At 49.6% G+C, this 20,730-nt stretch overlaps 1 protein-coding gene across 2 annotated transcripts in view; it reads right to left on the reverse strand.

The window, feature by feature from the left end:
• LOC149328933 (CUGBP Elav-like family member 2) overlaps positions 1 to 20,730 on the reverse strand; it is a 572,935-nt gene that overhangs the window by 506,550 nt on the left and 45,655 nt on the right. For both annotated transcript variants that reach the window (XM_089559969.1, XM_089559968.1), the window contains exon 2: positions 15,246 to 15,293. The gene's annotated coding sequence lies outside the window, so the exon portion shown is untranslated. The remainder of the gene's footprint in view (positions 1 to 15,245; positions 15,294 to 20,730) is intronic.

Genomic DNA, 20,730 nt, shown 5'->3' on the forward strand with positions numbered 1-20,730 from the left:
CGAACCAATACCAACCGACCGGCTAGCGAGGCAACGTAGTAATTGCTATTTTCCCGCAAATCTGCATACCGCAAACTTTCGTCCGTGACTGTACACCAGTAGACGAAAGAGCCGCGCCTACCTGTGCGTGTGCACGTCCCGAGTTTTGCAGAGCTTTGTATCGTGCGAAGCTAAAATTCAGGACAGTTAACGGAGTTACCACTCAGAACGGGCCACCCACGCCATTCAGTCACGCGCGGATCCATGCTTCTCCGCCTGTATAGTTTTACACACACACACACACACACACACACACACACACACACACACACACACACACACACACACACACACACACACACACACACACACACACACACACACACACACACACACACACACACACACACACACACACACACACACACACACACACACACACACACACACACACACACACACACACACACACACACACACACACACACACACACACACACACACACACACACACACACACACACACACACACACACACACACACACACACACACACACACACACACACACACACACACACACACACACACACACACACACACACACACACACACACACACACACACACACACACACACACACACACAGGCGCCGCGGTGGCTCAGTGGTTATGGTGCTTGGCTGCTGACCCGAAAGATGCTGGTTCGATCCTGGCCGCGGCGGTCGAATTTTGATGAAGGCGAAATTCTGGAGGTCCGTGTACTGCGCGAAGTGCACGTCAAAGAGCCCCGGGTGGTCGAAATTTCCGGAGCCCTCCACTGCGGCGTCCCTCATAGCCTGAGTCGCTTTGGGACGTTAAACCCCCATAAACCAAAAGAAACCAAACCAATTATGGACGTCCAGCTCCATCATGCGGCACGCGGCCGCAGCTAAGCAAACTAAAAGCGTCTACCTAGACGTTCTAGACGTTCTTGCACAGGATGCCGATTAACGTGCGACCAGTTAACCGACACCGCGCACTCTTTAAAGAACCGCTTTTTTTCCAGAAGCGATCCAAACCGGCTGCGCCGGGGAGCTCGCGGCGAACCTGCCCTGAAATCTCGCACACACGCCAGTGCCGGCCGTCCGGGCCGTGCAACAAACAACGCCGCCAGGTAACGCTACGAGGATATCAGCGTAAAGAGTCTCGTTCTCGCGTTTCCTTCTTCGCTACTTAAACGCCATAATGTAGCACTTTTGTTTCCCTGCAATGCGGCCAAGACGTTTAAAGACGAAAAGTGCGAAACGAGCCGGAACAGAGAGATATTCTAGATATAGAAACAACGATGGGATAACAGCGACGGCGCAATGAAGGAAAAACAAAAAAAAAGCAAGGCAGTGCCGCACGAAACACATAAATCAGCGGCCGCAAATAAACTCGGAGAGTAAGAAATTCAGAGCACTGCCGAGAACTGAGGGAGTGTAACGGAAATAGTTATGCCGGGTTAAATATAGCAAGAAGCGCGCTGTTCCTTTATCGCCACTTAGTTCCCAAAGAAATAAGAGAGCGCTAAGCGCGCAGCGTTTTCCAGAATTGTACCGCTGGAGGAGATACTTCCGTGCAACGGCATGCCCAAGGAGCTGGAAAAGTGCATTCCTATCACATCATCGCTAAAAAAAAAAACACACACACACACACAAAGACAAACACGAACCTTGCCGGAAAAGAATTTCCAAACTCTCAATACCCTTCGTCCTCATGTCACAGTACATGGTGATAAGAATCATGATAATAATGTGATAAGGATCATGATGATGATGACGATTTTACAAAGAGAGCCATGGACATAGCCTTCATCATCTGCACAAGGGACGTGGTGTCACAGACTTATCTTCCCAAGCATTTCGGCCCCCGGAGAAACCAACCGAGCACCAGGCGATGGTGGGAAAGCTAGCACCCATTCGAAAATAGGTGGGCATACACGTCGCCACGGGAGTCGAACCCCGCACTTACCCACACACATCGCAGCACGTATTTCTCATATCATGTGCGATCAACTGGAAGTCCCGACAATTCCAACGAAAATGGACTACGGAAAAGGTCTGCACTGAAATCAGCGCTTGATACGAGCTCACACATGGCCGCGGGGCCCGTTAGATCAAACTACTACAGTCTGATACAACTCAAGAACGAAGTGGCTTTTGCATGACAAAGGACCCCCTTCCAGCCAATGGCCATAAAAATTCGCAATCATCAACACGAACAAAATTAGATTAGCAGCGCTACAATATACAACCATCTCAAGATTTCCGAGCGCACGAGAACGAAACGAAGACTGACAGAAAGGACACACACCACAAAGCGCCGTACTTCAACTGATTTGTTTGCATGCGATGCGCCCACATTTATACAATTCATCACTGGCACTCGCAGAAAAAGTGCAAACATCAAAACAAACCTCGCGGTGATACGCCTGGCTACTCCTTGATAGCGGTGAAGGCCGTCGTGCGAAGAACCAGGCCACGTCATAAACAAAAAAAACTAACATTATCCAGAGCGAGTAAACACCTTTAAGGGCAACCTTTGCAACAGCCGTTACTGGGGCATTATGTTTAAGAATTGACGCTCCTTTGTACTTAACTGCACAAAGGAATGCTGACACAATTATCTTTGAGTTTATAGATTTGACTAGCTTCAATAATCTTTGTGGCCTCAATTGCAAGGAGTAGCCAGGCGTATCACCGCGAGGTTTGTTTTGATGTTTGCACTTTTTCTGCGAGTGCCAGTGATGCATGGTATAAATGCGGGCGCATCGCATGCAAACAAATCAGTTGAAGTACGGCGCTTTGTGGTATACGTGGCCTTTCTGTCAGTCTTCGTTTTCGTTCTCGTGCGCTCGGAAATTTTGAGATGTGTAACCAACTAGCCCGCCCGTTCGTCCTGAGCAAATATGCAACCAGCAACATCATTTCTAAACACGTCGGCACTTGTTAAGCAGGGGATGGAGGCGGGGGAGGTGTTTCCATTCCTTGGATGTCTTGGGGATGAGCGAACCGAAACCAGTTAACCTCGCAACACATTCCCCACCACACGCGCGCCGTGTACACGAGCCAGGACGTACAACCACGCCGCGTCCGTGCTCGGACGAATGCCAAACGAACGTCGGTCTCGATTAACTCCGCAAATGAACGGCTCCTCCACTCTGCGCGGACAACCATGCGCCGAACACCATCCACAGCCTTCAGGGCGCCAGCTCGTCCGCAGTGGCGAGCGAGCGTAGTACGTACTCCTCGGAAAAAAAGAGTGGGAGACGTAACGAGAATTTCCGCCGGCCAGCCCGTCTCTTTTTAACCCTTTTGCCTCAAGCAAGACTGCCGCGAGCGGCGTTGTTGCGCCGTTGGGCCCATCCATTACGCGCGCGCACGCTTCGGGATCCGTTCGGCCTTTAACGGACGAGTCACGGACGCCGCGCCACCAAGACCAGTGCCGCATTCAAATTAATTTTCGCGCTGGCCCCCGGCAGAGTGGAAAAAAGTACGCCTGAAAATCCGGTTAGTTTTCCTCGGCTTCCTTGGATGCCGAGAGCTGAAATAATAAAATAAATACAGAGGGGAAGAAACGAAGAGAAATAAAAGAAGAAATAATGACAGAGAGAAGTAGACGCGGCGGCGAAAGAAAAATGTATAAAGAACAAAATGAAGATAGCAAAGCCAGAGGCGAGGAAGTTGTTTACCTAATTTATAGTCAGATACAACTCAAGAAAAAAGCGGCTTTTCCCTGTCAAAGGAGCCTCTTCCAGCCAATTGCGTCGGCCGGACCTCCTGAACCTGCCAGTCTGACAATGCAGGGAGTGGACTACTCCCTTTCTCCTGCCACTCCCTGCACTGCCAGGGTCATGAGAATCCGCCGCCGCCATTGGCTGGAAGAGGGTCCTTTGACGGGGAAAAGCCGCTTCTTTCTTGAGGTGCATCCGACTACTGAAGCCTTTAATTAGCCCCGCCGCGGTGGCTCAGTGGTTACGGCGCTCGGCTGTTGACCCGAAAGACGCGGGTTCGATCCCGGCCGCGGCGGCTGAATTTCGATGGAGGCGAAACGTTAGAAGCCCGTGCACTGCGCGATGTCAGTGCACGTGAAAGAACCCCAGGTGGTCGAAATTTCCGGAGCCCTCCACTACGGCGTCCCTCATAGCCTGAGTGGCAGTGGGACGTTAAACCCCAGTAAACCAAACCAGCCTAAAATTCTGATCCTTTCTTTAGTAAGCCCTTACTAAAGAGCTTTCTGTTTGTTCGCATTGCCGCAGATTACATTGCCACACTTCACAAGTCCCAACCCCTGCGAGTCCGCTTTCATGTAGCGCGCGCGATCCAGTGGAACATGGCAGACGCTTTTGCGTCGGTTACCACCCTGCCTCCCGTCGGCACATCAACGCGATCCTTGTCACGTGTCCAACGGAGCGGCGAACATTTCGGTTACAACACTTTTTCTCCCAGCGAAGAACCGAACCGCGGCGCCGTCCCGACGAGGGCGTCCGAGAGTCTAGTAAACATCGAGAAAACAAAAGAAAAACCTCCGGAGCTATTTCTATTCCAACAGAGCCGGCAGGGGTTTGCGGTGACGCACAACACGCCAAGCTGTCGCCTGGCACACACGGGGGCAAGCGACCGGCTCCTTCGAATGACACATTGTATTAAGGCGGAAGCCTTTAGTGCCTCATCGTTGTAAGCAGGAGTTGTCGACAGAAATGTCACACTTTTCAATTGGTCATAACGGTCGTGACGTCACACAGTGCGCGAATTTCAAACGGGGCCAACTGTACTTTGGCTAGTAACCACGCAACGAATTAGAGGGATGGTATAGTGATGCTCCAAGTAGGTGGGAATGAGTTTAGTTAATTGCTTAATTAACCAGTTAACCTAACTAAGCTTTCTAGTCAGACCAGATAAATAATTAAAACCGAGTGGGAAATTGGTCGAGTTCGGGAATCGAACCGGCGTTCTCCGGAGTGCGAGACGAGCGCGCTAACCACTCCGCCATGCCAGCTCGCTGGTTTGGAATGAACAAAGGCGCGTCTAATCACTACGGTATCTTCGTCCACTCCCATAGTCCTCCCTTCCCTGAAGGAAAAATTCAAGAAAGCAACAAAAAAGTTTAAAAAGAAAACACACAAAAATTAAGAAAAAAAATAAAAACAAAAAGTTTACAAAGTAAATGAATAATTAAAAAGCAGCAAAAATAATAACAAAATCAATGCAAACCAGTGCTCAAGGAAAAGCTTTCGCCTTGCAGCACTTTAGAGAGCCAAAGTGCCCCCTGAATTTTCTCATCACCAGCTCAAGTGCGCGAGAGTGTCACTTTTATTAACACCGTACTGCTCGCTTCGTCAATCTTATCCCGCTCTTTCCTTGGTCGCTGGTAGCGCTACACCCAAACGACCATCCGCACATTAGCGCCCATTACTTCGAAGTCTTTTATCCATCTCGCCTTCGACGCTTTGCCACTGCGGTCAATTAATTCTACCTTAAGCCATGCCTAACAGTGGTTAGCCTCCTGAGCCGATAAAGGCTGGCACGCTGCCACCTACGTTGCACGCGACTCGAGACGCCTCCAGTTAAATGGCAAAACGCTTTTTCGCACGGGCGTCGGGCATCCCCCTTACACGGGCGAGTATCTACTGAAAAGAAAAAAAAAAGCAAATAAAAAATTCACGGGCACTTTGGCACTCTAAAGTGCTGCAAGACGAGAGCCTTTCCTGGCACAGTGTTTGGCATTGACTAAGAGACTGTTTGTGCTGTACTAGTGCTTTATTAGACTGCACACTTTGACTACCCATTACAAGTATACACTTTGATTGCCGACTTTGACTGCCTCTTCAGCACGACTCTCTCTCTGCTTAGATGAGTACGGTTGTATCCCATGGCTCTGTTCGCAGTAATGAGGTATGTAATGCGGTCACCCACGGACGCCTTACGCCCCCTGTTGGAGCGGACGACAGCTATTTAATTAGTTGCCGTCTGCTCCAAAGGGGGGCGTCAGGCAACCGTGGGTGACCTCATTACTGCGAATCCGCGCATTCTGACGTCATAAACATTTCGACCAACCGAAAAGCGTGGCACCTCTGCTGAGAACCTTCTGTCGACAATGATGAGGCATTATTAAAGGCATTCGGCTTAAAAAAATAGAACGATTCCATCGCGGCCGATGCGCGATGCATCCGAAGCGTCAAATCGCACAAAATCGTGACGGGCGTGCCACCGTTAGCGCTAAAAGTGGGGGAGAAGGCACTCCGCCATTCCTCCTCCTCCTCTCATCGCGCACCCTCACCCTATTCCCGCCACCCACGCCTAGCTTATTCCCTTACATTTTTTTTTTTTTTCTGGCGCACATGGTACTGAATTTCACCGCTTCTACTCACTATACTCCGTTTCAGACAGCAGGCAACGCTGCGGAGGTTGCCGAAGCAGTGCGTCCGCGAAACCATATTACTCCGCCACGTATTTATTTATTTACCCTCAGGGCCGTTAGGCGTTACAGAGGGGAGTGGGAATAACATGCAAGTACAAAAAACAAAACAGCAGCTAGAAAAATTGAATACAGTTACAGCACACACTGGTATAAAATCAATAACAGAATTAACAAAAGGCAGCATTGCACAAAAGAAAACAGCAGCTAATAAATTAACAAAGTTATAGACACATACTTATATAAAGTTAATAACAGCGTTACGAAATGCAGCCGTATCAGTAATTATATAGTATTCTTCTCGAAACTCCGGTCATTGTTTGAACGAATAGAAAGAGCGGTATGAAACGATGTAGTAGCACTGAAAATGACGGTCGAAGCTGTGAGGCGCCCAATGTTCGGGCTCCCTGGCCATAATTTTCACGGAGGGTGAACTACTTTTTGGGCGCGGATTACGTAGAAGCGATTCGCCCTACCAACCGCGTATCATACCGCCACGTGTACTTTTTGCTTCTCGAAATCTCGACGAGTCGCAGGAGGATAATATGGCAAGAGGTACAACGAAGTCCAGGAGGTGCCAGTGACGGCACTCAAGATTTGTCTCTACGAAATATGCTTGTGTTCGCTTTGGTTGTATGGCGAACTAATTTTTGCGTGCGGACTCAGCCTGCGCGAACAGGCGCGCTAGCTTTGGCAGCGTTGCCTGCTATGTGTGAAACGGAGCATAGTGCGGACTGCTCGGAATTCCTTCCGACCTTTCTCTCTTCTACTCGCTATTGCGGACTGCACCCGAACCTAGGGCACCGCGAACGAAACGGAGGGGTCCCCGGATCTCCATATAAATCCCGCGCTCCTCCGAGCTTTCTCGCGACGAATGGTAAAGCAAGAAAAAAAACGCAAAAAAAAGAAAAAGGCTCCGCAACAACAGAAGGCGAAGGAAAGAGGCAGGGACAAGGGTTTCCTTTTTACAAGAACCTCAACGAAGCAATTTTCGTGCCGCCCATCTCCACCCTAATTACTTTCTTCTTAAAGCAATGGTAATGAGAGCGCGGTAGTAATGCGCTGAAAGCGGAGACTCTTTTGCGAGGAATGCGCTAGAAAGAGAAAATGGAACGGGAGGGTCACGAGCTGCGAGTATAGTACGTGCGTGCAACGGCATGCCCGAGGAGCTCCGAGAGAAGGGAGCACCGTTCACGAGAGCGAGGAAATAAGGATAGAAAAGGATCCTTTATACTGCTCCGGCGAAGAAAATGAGCACCAGCACTGAACTCGCTAGAGAGAGAGAGATCTGAACAAGGAATTCTTCAGCACGTCCCGCGTACGGTTTAAAAAAAATAATGAAAACAAAAATCAGGGTGAAAACCACAACGAGCGACGTACAAAAAAAGCCATTCTCGGAAAAAATCCGGACTAAGTGACGAACCACGTTCCCCTGTTACCTCCCCCCACCCACCTACTAAGGCACGAAAAGAAATAAAAAAAAAGAACAAAGAGCATAACCAAAATACCGAACACAAAACGGGCCATCATGTGGAGCAAAGCGAATCGCAAACGGAATCTAGCTCAAGTAATGAACGGAATAAAAAAAAACACGAAGCGCTCACTCAATGGAGGAAGGAAAGAACAGCAAAAAAAAAGGCAGCACAGAAATATCGCGAGCATCACCACGGCCTATTCCGGGGTTAACAAATAAGCAAAGAAAAAAAATGAATCGAGGCACGAAACGCAAGCGGCGGACGGAGCCCGCTCTGCGCTCGCGGGCCCGTCTTATTCGTGGCAGGCAGACCCTATCCTCTCCATCCGAGCACTCCGATTCAGTTACATCCGAGATGGCCCCGCAGAATGCGATGACGCGCGCGCGAAGGGAGAGGAACACCCAGAACGAGAGCAGCTTCAAGGAAACAGAAAGAAAGAAAGAAAGAAAGAAAGAAAGAAAGAAAGAAAGAAAAAGAAAGAAAGTAAGAAAGAAAGAAAGAAAGAAAGAAAGAAAGAAAGAAAGAAAGAAAGAAAGAAAGAAAGAAAGAAAGAAAGAAAGAAAGAAAGAAAGAAAGAAAGAAAGAAAGAAAGCCCGCAGAGACACTGTAGGAGCTTATGCCATTTAGGGTGAACGCAGCCGTGTCGCAGTCGACGCGCGTCATCCACTCACTGCATAGGGTTCCATGACGCTCGCTTCCCGCGAAACGTACTACGACTACTGCGCGCGGTTCTTCGAAGTTCGTGTGCACGCCTGGTTCGGGAAATTCAGTGCAGTGCGACGAAGCCTGGAATTGGGAGCGCGTTCACGGTGCGGCGCGCCCCGCCTGCTCCATTCATGCGCGACACACCAGGGGCTCAGTGAGTACTGAAGAGTACTGACTCAAGAGGGGGAGGCGCGGCCAAATGCAGGCATGTCCACGTGTGTGGGTGGAAAGGGAGAGGAGGGAGTAAGGGTGTTATATATATAACAGCGCAGTTAGATGAATCAGCGGGGAGAGAACAAGGGGGGGGGGGGGGGGCATTGACCGTGTAGCGTTCGCGAAAAAGGCACGTGTAAATTAACTGCGCGAAAAATCAAAGACCGACGGGCTAGGCCATATGATAGAGCCGAGATGGGCGACGAAGTTCTCACGTCTGCGAACAATTCGACATCATATAAATCCACAGTTTATTTCTCTCTGTCCCTCTTTCAGAGGATAGAGTACCTGACAAAGTCAGGCCGCAGAAGAGGACTGCCAATTCGTTCCCACCACGCCCGCGTCACACGGGCGTTTCCGAGCCTCGCGTCCCGACAAACGTTACCACGAATGGAACGTACGACATCTCCAACCAAGCTGCAGTCTGATACAACTCGAGAATGAAGCGGCTGTTCCTCGACAAAGAACCCCGTTTCCAGCTAATGGCGTCGGCCGATTCTCATGAACCTGCTAGTGTGACAATACGGCGAGTGGCAGATGAAAGGGCACAGACCTCTTCCTCCATTGTGAGGGATAGCCCCCCCCCCCCCCCCTCCCTGCATTGTGTTGCCGCTCCCTGAATTGTCACGCTAGCAGGTTCATGAGAATCCGCCGACGCCACTGGCTGGAAGACGGTCTTTCGTCGGGCAAAATCCGCTCCGTTCTTGATTTGAATACGCTGAGCTCTCGTTCGTACACGTTGCATGATTTCCGTTAGTATGAAAAATAAATCACTTAATTAGAAAGCCGCCGCGGTGGCTCAGTGGCTATTGTGCTCGGCTGCTGACCCGAAAGACGCGGGTTCGATCCCGGCCGCGGCGGCTAGAATTTCTTTGGAGGAGAAATTCTAGGCCCGTGTACTGTGCGATGTCAGTGCACGTGAAAGAACCCCAGGTGGTCGAAATTTCCGGAGCCCTCCACTACGGCGTCTCTCATAGCCTTAGTCGCTTTGGGACGTTAAACCCCATAAACCAACCAACCAACTTAATTAGAAATTATGACACAATTAACCACAATTAGTTCAATCAATATTTATTTAATTCATCTAATTTGAAAATTCATACGTCGCCACAATCAACATTGAGGCAAAGAGGAGCAATTAGAGGCGGCGAGGAGGCGTCAGTGCTTTCGCATTACTGCAATGCGGTTACCGCAGAGCCCTCTAACTTTTTTTTTTTTTAACACGCTGATTTTAACACGTTGAGAGAATTCATGCTGCCGAGAACGCCATGACTTCTGATCCGTCCCGGCTGGTCTGGCGCACATTCTCGACGAGCAACGAGCACTGCAAACCAACCGCTAATTGCGAGACAGCATCGTCGCGAACGTTATCACTACTGGCGTGCATTGACACTACGCCGCCTCGTTCTACCGACACCGGCCTAGCACACGGCACAATGGGCGCACTTGTTTCTGGGCCCGATGACTCAGCGCCGGCGTTCCATCAACGTCACGACAAGCCGCGCCACGGAAACGAACAGCGCCGCTGAAAAGGGAGTCGCCAAAGAAAACTGTACAGGCAAAAACGCTGCTGCCATCTGCCGTCACGTGGTTGCCCAAGAACAGCACATTGCTCGGCTTAAGTACACGAGCCAAATCGTAACGCACCCCCCCCCCCCCCTCCCGAACAAAGAAAAGGCACTACAGTAGAACCTCGCTATAACGAAACGTTTTATAACGAAATAGTGGCTATAACGAAGGAATGACGACTCCACTTCGAAGCTCAGTCAACACGGGCTATAACGAAGCTACGGCTTAAGTAAAACGAGCTTTTGGGTAAGTTCGTGTTGTGTCCCCCTACTGCTTTTCTGTGTGTGTTACCAGTGCAGTGTTCCGTCCTAACGGCCACTTGCCCCTCTTCGCGCCCTGTCACCAGATGCCCCCCCACGGTGCGCCCCCGCACCCTCCTCCGGTTTTGGGAAGCCACTCCCTCCCGTGGACGCTTCTCCGCTCCCTCCTTTCTTCGGGCGGCCAGTTCGGCTCCTGCCTCGGTCGACGCTGGTCACACCCTCATCAGCTTTAAATAAACAAAGTCTTAAAGTACCGTGTGCGTCTTTCGCTGCATTCAACACAGCGACCGGACACGACAGTTCGTTACTTTGCTTCCACATAACTGCAGGGTAAAAAATGACGAGCACAAAGGAAGAAACACCCACGACACGGACAAACGTTGCTCCGTTTGTCCGTGTCGTATGTGTTTCCTCCTTTGTGCTCGTCATTTTTTACGCTGCAGTTATGTGGAAGCCACGGCTATAACGAAAGAATGGCCGGGGGACCCTTCAAATTCGTTCATATGAAGTTCGACTGAAACGAAATAAAACCCAGGAGCGGACAAATAGCGGGGCGTGGGAGCGAGGCGTTTCGAAGGGGGGTGGACCGCGTCCAACGACCTATCTACCGCATTGATTCGAATAAAGGACGCCACTCAAATTACCAAACGCACTCATTTACATTAATCATTACAATTTAAGATCACTTTCACCGACTGCAGGGTGAATTATCGCCACGCAATGAACTAGCATCCCGAAAATTCTCGCTCGCCATTGCATCTGGAAGAAAACTGCGTCCATCAAGGCGAGTAAATAGGGTGCCAATGGTAGATAACACAAAATACGATACAGTTAAAGGCTTTCATAGATATAATGTACGACATCCCGACGCTTGCCCGACCTTCAAGCGCCGGCAAATAACAACGGCACATCTATGTGCCATATTTTCACGTGCTGAATCGTACAAAATTATTAGTCACATGTTTATGGAAATCCCTCAAGAAGGAGTACACCTGTAATAAGGCAGTAATTACGGTTTCTGAGAAAGCTGTGTAGATAGATAGATAACTTTATTTGGCTCTAGCACAAGTGTTTCTTTTTTTTTATGTGGTCAGATGAGTCCATCCGCAACGGTCGGTTGCCCCTATTCCAGGGCTCCGCTGGATGCTGCCGTCAGCTGAGCTCGCCGTATCAAACCGATCTGGTCATCGCGGCAGTCGCTGGAGAGCAGACCCTCCCGTTGCTCCACACTTGGGTTTTGTATAACTGGGACGATGTCGACTTTTTGACATGCCCATGTGATGTGATACAGTGTAGGTTTTTCATGGCACCACGGACAATTGTGTGCGTAAAGTGTGGGGTGAATTTTACTTAGTGTGTTTAGATTTGGATATGACCCCGTTTGAAGTTGTCTCCATGTGACAGCCTCTTCTTTGTTTAAAGATTTGTGCGGTGGTGGGTACCGCATCCTGCTGCCTTTGTAGTTGTTGAGTATGGCCGAGTATTCCTGAGGTACTGGCAGGGATTCCTCAAGGTCGTTGACGTTGGATGCTCGGTAGTTAGTAAAGCTGTATAACTTTCCTCTGTAGCCGTATGGCTGCGCTCGGGTGGATGCCAATGAGTAATTACTCCCTTATTACTCCCAAACTACCTAACAAACTATTTAGCGTGTTTTCATCCTGCAGTGATATGCCTCCATGGCGTTGTGTTTCTTTACAAGCGCGGGCGTACAGTAGATGCGGCCTATATGAAGCGCGAAAAAAATAAACTTTTGAAACTTCGTGCTTTTGAGCATTTTCCTTCAGTCAGGTGCCTCATAAGTTCATAATACTTCTTGAACCAATTTTTGACACAAACACAAGTTTCTTTCATAAATTGAAAAAAAAAAACTAAGGTGTACCACATCAGAGGTATTTTCCCCAAGACATTGGCAAAAACGCGTGCCCCTTTTTTTTCTACAAACTCGGCTGTCGTAACAGCATGAACGTGACATTATACAACTGCTGGAGTCATTCTGAGTGCAATTTTGCCATTTGTATGCACGTCAGGTACGCATACAGTTCGCGCCTCATAAAAGGGTTAATGCTGTTCTTTTTTTCTTCTTCTCCAGATACACTCGCAACAAAAGGACTGCGCGATGGCGAAGAACAAACGAAGAGGAGAAAGAAAGCAAGAAAAAGGAAACAGTGGCAGCGTAAGAAAGGAGATAGAAAAACAGAAAGGCGAGAAAGAAGGAAAAGGTCAAACAAAACGAGAACACCCCATTCATTTCGCGAGTTCACTGTCGGATATAACATGTGTGCGCGCAGTCGTCACCTGTCGCAGATTAAATTATGCACGACTGGCGGCTTTGGCGACGAAGAACATGACTCGGAGAACATTACGCAGCAACAGCTCGGCTAACAGAGCCAGGAAGAAAATTTAGAGAAAAAAAAAACAAAACTAAAGAAGAAAAGGCGATAGTTGAGTGAGACAAGTGCAGACAGCATGAGCGTTGCTCTGTGCTGCTTCTGGGTCGCTGCCAGAATAAATAAAATGGGCGGTAAAATGAAAGGAAGAGCCGCACGGGATGCTACATACGTTCTCTCGGCACCGCGCAGTTAAAAAAAAAAAAAGACATAAACACAAGGACCAGTCGCACTGAAAAACTGAACACAGTGATCAAGGAATGTTTTCGTCCAATACCGAACACCCCAAGTGAGGCGTAGTAAGGAACTTGAAATGGAGAGACCCGCTAACTATCCTGCCAAGGCTGGAAGACGGAAGCACCGGTGTTTTGAAAAGTAAATATACTCGAAACTATAACTAAACAGTTTATAAAGAAATAAAATGCATACGAAGTAATCGCAGGGCCCCTTCAGGTTTGTTATAACTGTACGCCAGGTTGTAAGTAAGTTTCAAAAACAGGGTTTTTGAGGTAAAAATATGGCTTTTGCGACTTAGTATTATCAGTGTAGGCGGAAACCAGAAAACCGGTGCATCTTCTTATTAAAAAATTTCTTTTTAACTAGCACAGTTACGCGACTTGCTAAAATTAGACACTTGTAGCCAATCGTTAGTAATAACCGTACCCGTTTTTTAATTTTTAAAAACTTTTTAAGCAACGCGAAAAAGTTTACAAAACGCAATTATCCTCGGCGAGGTGGCCGAACAAATCCTGGCTACATGGTGCTAAAATGCATGCGCTTTCCAAAAGCATGCAGGCAAAGCAACCCTTCCAGTGCACGTAACTAGTCGCAAAACGCGAATTTTTGCGAGCCACAGCACCAAGGATAATCGCGTTTTCAAAATTCTAAAAAATGATACGGCTCTTACTAAAGACTAGCTACAAATATCTAATTGCAACCAGTTGTCTAGCTGTGATAATTTATAGGTCAACTACTAGACATTAGTTAACCAGCTTACTATTTAGGACAATTCACCGATTTTGTGGTGTCCGTCAACACCAGTAATACTCTGCCGCAAAAGCCATATCTTTACCTCAAAAAGCCTATTTTTGAAAAGCGAATTCTTCCCTGAAACACCAGATATACGGACAGGCACACCACGCGAACGGTATGATCAACTTCGTTTGAGCGCCAGAATCCAACGCGCCTGCAAATATCCAAATTGGCCGCGACTGGCAAACGAACGCCCTTTCCAGCCGATTCTCATGAATCTGCTCTACTCCGATACAACTCAAGAACGCGGCGGCTTTTGCTCGTCTGTTGTGTCTTCCTTTTTTTTTTCTTCTTCTTCTTGGGGAACGGGGAGTTTGCGTTTTCCCCGAACGGCGCCATTTACACGCGCCTGTGTTTCTCGTCGCCCGTGTGCCCTCCTTTCCGTTTTTGTGTGTGTGTGTTTCCCTACGCCCGTGTGCGCGACGGGGGGCCAAATGGGACCGGACAGTGCGGGGACGCTCCCTGTTTGAGCGCCGGTGGCTGGCCCGGGATCGGGTTTCATCGACGGCGCCTGCGAGGCGGGTTTGGGCGCGAAACGGCCTGGCCAGGAAAGAACGGCCGGGCCCCCTCGGCAAGACAGTGGCTTCGTCGACGGCAAGAAAGAAAGACGTTTGTGTTGTGTGCTCCGTCCGACCACTCCTTTGTGTATATGTCCGTAAAGTTAATTACAGTTTTCCTAGTTTGTTTGCTAAAGAATTCGTCTCCGTGTCTTCACTGTCTCATCAATATTCACCGTCGCAACATTCGAGTCCTCTCACATTTCGCAACATCGTCAAAGGGACCCCTTCCAGCCAAAGGCGTCGGCCGACTCTCATGACCCTGCTAGTGTGACAAAGCAGGTAGTGGTAGACGAACGGGGACATTCCCTTCCCTCTATGGTCGGGAATAGACCCCCTATCCATTGCAGCGCGGCCGCTCCCTGCATTGTCACGCTAGCAGGGTCGTGAGAATAGGCCGACGCCATTGGCTGGAAGGGGGTCCTTCGACGGGGAAGAGCCGCTGCCTTCTTGAGTTGTATCCGACTATAAGATCTGATCTTCTCTTCTTCTTCTATAAGATCTGATCGACAGGCTGATCTTCAGAGTACATGGAGAGAGATCAAATCAAAGCTCGCGCAGCGAAGTTGAACCGGACGCTAAGTTCCTAGTACAGTACAGCTAGTAGAGTGAAGACTTGTACTACTCACCAACTCTGTACAGTTCCTAGGACGAACACCAGAGGCCAACAATCACCACTGCGAGAGAAAGAGGGAAAAGTCATGTAAGCATTTACAGACCTCGCCAGCACTGCACCAAACGCGAGTCATTTATTTCACTAACACTGGAAACCTTTGCCGTCTTATTACAGGAGCGGAGTAGGAAATACGAGGAAAAGCAACCTGCATTCATGACAGGAAATTAAGACCAATATGTTCAGGGGAATCCCTCGGGGTGGAAGTAGATTTGAAATAAGCGCGCACTTAGACGGCATTCGCCCAAGCCGAGGGAGACGGCTACAAAGAAAAGCTGTACACCTCCCACAGAAAACTTCGCGGTTCAATCAACATCAGTCCGGAACAGTGTTAGTCAAAAATATTAGTCCCTAAACGCGTTACACTATCATGCACTCCAGCTTCAAGTTGATAGCTGTCCTGGATAGCTTAGTATGTAGAGTGACTGACCGGACAGGCGTTGGTAAGCCGGGATTAGGATGATTTTTTTCTTCAATTGGGATGCTTCTGAGAAAGGAGTGTAGTTTCCTCTCCGTAGCCGCTTGGCTGTGTTTCGGTGGATGGCAGTGAACGATAACCCCTTTCATTTTCGAAGTTAAGGGCGCGGAACCTAGTGTCGCAGGAGCAAGCAGTTCTAGAAAATAAAGGTTCCAAGGCTATAAGTACAAGCAAATGAATTGTTGCCCTGAAACAAACATAAACACGCAAGTTGAAGTGCAGGCTGCGCTAACATTCGTCTTCTCTTAGCGCAACCGCTGCGTGAAGAACCGCGCAAGTACAGTGACTCCAGCACAAGGGTGAGCGGTCACGCCGTAGTGCAGTTTGTCGTGACCAAAAACCCCAAAGTTCACGTGCTGGCCAAAGCAAACGTTGTTCAGGTAGGCTTAAGCCACGAGGGACGCGCAGAGGCTTACGCCAAAATGCGCTCTCAGCGTACACGTTATCCCATTGAGTTGCTATAATCGCATACAAGTCAAGAAAAAAGCGGCTTCTCCCCGTCAGAGAATCCTCTTCCAGGCAATGGCGTCGGCCGATTCTCGTGATCCGGCTACCGTGACAATGCACTGAGTGGCAGATAAAAGCGGATAGATAGTTCCCTCACTGCATTGTCAGGCCACTGGGGTTATAGTCAGGTACAACTTAAGCACACCGTGGTTTTTCCCTACCCTGTCAAAGAACCCCCTCCAGCCAATGGCGTCGGTCGATCCCCATGACCCTGCTAGTGCGACAAAGCAGGGAGTGGTAGATGAAAGGGGATATTCCCTTCACTCTATGGCCAGGGCCGGACCCCTCACTCCACTGTGGCTGGGCTCCCTGCATTGTCATGCTAGCAGGGTCACGAGAATCGACCGACGCCACTGGCTGGAATGGGGACCCTATGACGGGGAAAAGCCGCTAGGTTCTTGAGTTGTATCCGACCACAGCGGGTTCGTGAGTATCGGCCGATATGCGATTGGCTGGAAGGGGATTCTCTGACGGGAAGAAGCCACTTTTTTCTTGACATGTATCCGACTATAGTCACTTTTCTGGTCAGAGGTAGAGGACGATTGGTGTGCGAAATTTTTCCGCTTCTTCACCAGCAAGTTTTCTTTTTTTTTCGCATGCGTGCATGGTATAGTCCGTGTCTCCCAATATGAGAAAAAAAACGATGTGAAAAGAGAAGCGTCGGTAAATACAAACTATCGCAAGACAGAGACCTCTCCCTCGTGCGAACAGAGTGACGTCAAAGGGGCGTGGGCGGATGGGCAAAATCGCCCACTTCCGCTTCTGAACCGGTTTTGCATGTGACGAGCGCTCCCCCGCCGCCGCTCATATCCCGATTAGATACGCCTCCATACACGTCGCAGCCTTTCTTCTCCCGATTACAGCGTCCTCAGTACGACGCATGTTTTGCCCGTCGGACCCCAAACACGCGCGCTGATGACGTAGACACGGAGAGGTCAGGATGGTTTCGAGTCTACAGCACAAATATTCGGCGTTAGTTGGCCCGTGGGTTTATAGTTAGATGGAGGTGGCGGAAACACCTGAACGTGAGGAAGGGGGTGCGATCTCCGTGCCGCCATGGCGCGTTGTAAACACATCATGCGTAACGTCACTGTGTGGTGACCTATCAGCGTGTCGAGTGGTCTGTACAACATGGAACTAATGAGCGAGTGGTATCTGCTATCGGTGTGGACGGCAACGACGCCGTAAAACTGTGATTAGAGCTACTTCCCTTATCATTTTTTTTACACAGTCTATAGACTATCCACAGTCTTCTGTCTACAAAGAGTATAAACTGTGTATAGTCAAATCCTAGAGAATAGTCTATAGGCAATACAAATGCTTAGACAGTCCAGAGACAATCTACAGATTTGCGGCCACACACTTTTAGTAGTTTTGTCTACAGACACTCTATAGACTGTGAAAGATAGATACAAAGAGATAGGAAAGGCAGGGATATAGAGTATGAATAAACAAAATAAAATTGGCAGAGGCTTAGCATGGTTAAGCCTAGTGGATTGCGAAAGCAAGATTGCCTGGCTGCGCCCTGGTTCCACTGAAGCCGTCACGTAGAGCGAGCGCCTCCCCCACGGCAGCGGCGCGTGGAGGATTCGCTGGGACGATCGCCACGAGCCGAGTTGGGGGGGGGGGGGGGGGGGGGGCGCTTTTCCACACCTGGCATGACGTCACACATAGGTCATGCTAAATGTCAATGGTGGATTCTCCGGGACGACGGCCAAAAGCGGAAACCTCGAGCAGTATTGCTTTCGGCAAGAGTCCATTTTTATAAAGGCTTACAGCTTACGCAGTAAAAAAAATAAAAACACCTTCCGATTAGTGCGCCCACCCCAGTAGGCAGTACAGCGATAAAGTCCGTGTAACAACGACATGAACCAAGCACGTGCGCAAGCGAGCCGTCAACAAGTCGCCTAACCAACTCGTCCCACAACTTCCTGTCACACTGCACGAACGGCAGGGAAACGAGACAGGTTGCTTGGGTGTTGCCTCGGTATGACAGATTCCGGGAACCGGAACAATAAACAAACAGCCTCCGTGGACCAGGTTGGCCCAGGTGAATTTCACGAAGACACCACAGCAACCAAACCACGCACTTTGCGGTGATTCACCGCTTTTGTGCCTTTCGTGCTTGGAAACGTCGTTTGCAAAGTGCAAAAAAAAAAAAAGCGTTTCCTTTCGTGGTAATGCTTTCTGCTGCGGTACGGCGTCTTGCAGGCGGGTGCATACAGACGGGAAGGCTGCCGTGGCTACCGTCGGCTGGCGGATGCGGCCGCCGTGGAGAAGCACGTTCGATCCCCGTCGCATTCTTGTGAGCAAGCGTACACTTCTGACGAACGCGGCTCTGTAGGGAAGCAAAAGGAATGTCTTTTTCAAGGGACTGCCTCGGCCGCAAGCTCCAGAAGTTTCTTGACGGGTTTGTGCGCGAGAACCACCCGAGCAGGAGCCGGCATACGAGTGTGCCAGTTGCTCGCGTGAACATGCCGCCGTCGTACTCGTGCTGCCAGGAAAGTGACCTGATCGCCATGACTGAAGAGAGGCGCTTTCCATGGGATATAACAGACCCAAAACATCAACGGTGTGATCTGAAGGAATCTGTGCTTCAAGAGATCGCTAGGTGGGACCGTATTTCACAGGTGAGCGCAAGTTGCCTGTCCTGCTACTTTTGAACTTGAGATGAACAAGAAAGCAGTGCTGCATTTTTTTCTTTGAGATAGCAATCAGAATAACTTTACTCGGTTCCCATTTGATTGCAGGAATGATTAGTATGATTATACCTTTTTTTTAGTACTCTGACAGCGTGGAACAAACTCGATGAATCTGCCGAGATTGTGGCGTGATTTGTAGTGACCGGCCGGGTTGATAATGCATTGTGGAACAGTGGCGCAAAATACAAAATGCGTAGAAGTAGACGCATGAAATTTTCGAAAACGCTCAGCTGCCCTTCGCAGCTAGTCGACCATCCAGCGCGGTTTCTCTGCGGTGGCGGCTCGCCGTCTGAGTCAGAATCGAGCAAGGCTGCACCTCAGCCGCCGCGCACGGTCATAGTTCGTCCGATATTCTGCAAAACCGCCAGTAGATACGGCTGCGCAAGGTGTCCCCAGTTTCCGCGGCTGTGCGCACGCACGGAGGGAAGCGCGCGAGCAAGAGCAGAGAAGCGCCGGGGAACGCGATTGAAGTGGTTTTTTTTCTGGTGTGACAGAGTGTTTCTGAACAAGTGGCGCACATGAGGCCAACACAGGCTGGCGGGAGACAGCGACACGTTCACCCACTAGCCGCGTTTACATGAATGCGACAGCAGCGCATCGCATCAACTTTTTAGTGCATCGTATTCATGTAAACGGTGATAATGCGCTAGGAAAGCGCATCGCATCAATGCGCCAGATGGGGGTAGATCTAGAATGACAAGTCGACTTCAGCGGTGAATGGAAACAGGTTTGGAGGTGTCCCTCCTCCTTCTTGTCGTGCCTATACAATAACCCCCCGCCGGATAACATAGACTCGGCTCAAGATCGGGGTCACTGGACCCCTCTGCCGCGTGCAATGGGCGAAGGGTCACTGTCCCACCGGACTTGATGCTGTACGTGCAAACAGTAGCGCATCGGCTCCACGGGATACGCTAGGAAATGCGATGCGCTGCTGTCGCATTCATGTAAACGCGGCTACTGTTCGTTTTCACGAGGTGCGACAGGATCGCCAACCGGACGAAAGCACTGTTTTGTCGGACGGGTTGGCCGACTGTTTCCGCAGTGTGACTCGGCCTTAACAGTTGCACTGCACCCCACATCCCAGCTCCGATGGGTGTGGCAATTAATGATCGCTCCCATGCACGCTTCAAACATATGCAAGAGTGGCACAATCTCTATAGTCTTCGCTCGTCAGCGTTCGTGTTCTTTATGGGTATGGCGTAACGATTAATTTCGCTTTCATTTGATCGTGATGTCGATCGCGACGAAGCAAACAACATGCGGAGAAGCAGCAAACCATCAATCACAGGCACAGCCGGTCTAATCATGGCGCCGCCGCCGCTACCCACCCAGCTGCCACCTTATCCAGTCCACGTTACAAGACCCGTACGCTGCACCGAATCGCCGCAGTTTCTTTTCGGAAAAGGGATTAGCGCCGATAAAGCTTGGCAGGCGTGGTGTCAAAACCTGCCGTGCTCCTTAAATAGTCCTTGCCGGTCCACCAGTAAACCAACAGCGTGTGGTTTGGTTTATTGGGGTTTAACTTCCCAAAGCGACTCAGGCTGTGAGGGACGCCGTAGTGAAGGGCTTCGGAAATTTCGACCACCAGTGGCAGTGCCCGTAGGAAATGCATGGGAACTTTCAGAACCTATACCGTGTCTAAACATGGCTCGGTTTTCATGAGATTTGTGGCAGCGTTTTCTTCTTTAGTGAATAGAGGAAATGTTGCGGGCAGATTTTATTGTTTAAGTTTTATTTTTTTACTAATTAGTCGC

This window comes from Amblyomma mixtum, chromosome 9 (genome assembly GCF_055824585.1).
Source record: "Amblyomma mixtum isolate Tamu chromosome 9, ASM5582458v1, whole genome shotgun sequence".
Classification (NCBI taxonomy): Eukaryota; Metazoa; Arthropoda; class Arachnida; order Ixodida; family Ixodidae; genus Amblyomma; species Amblyomma mixtum.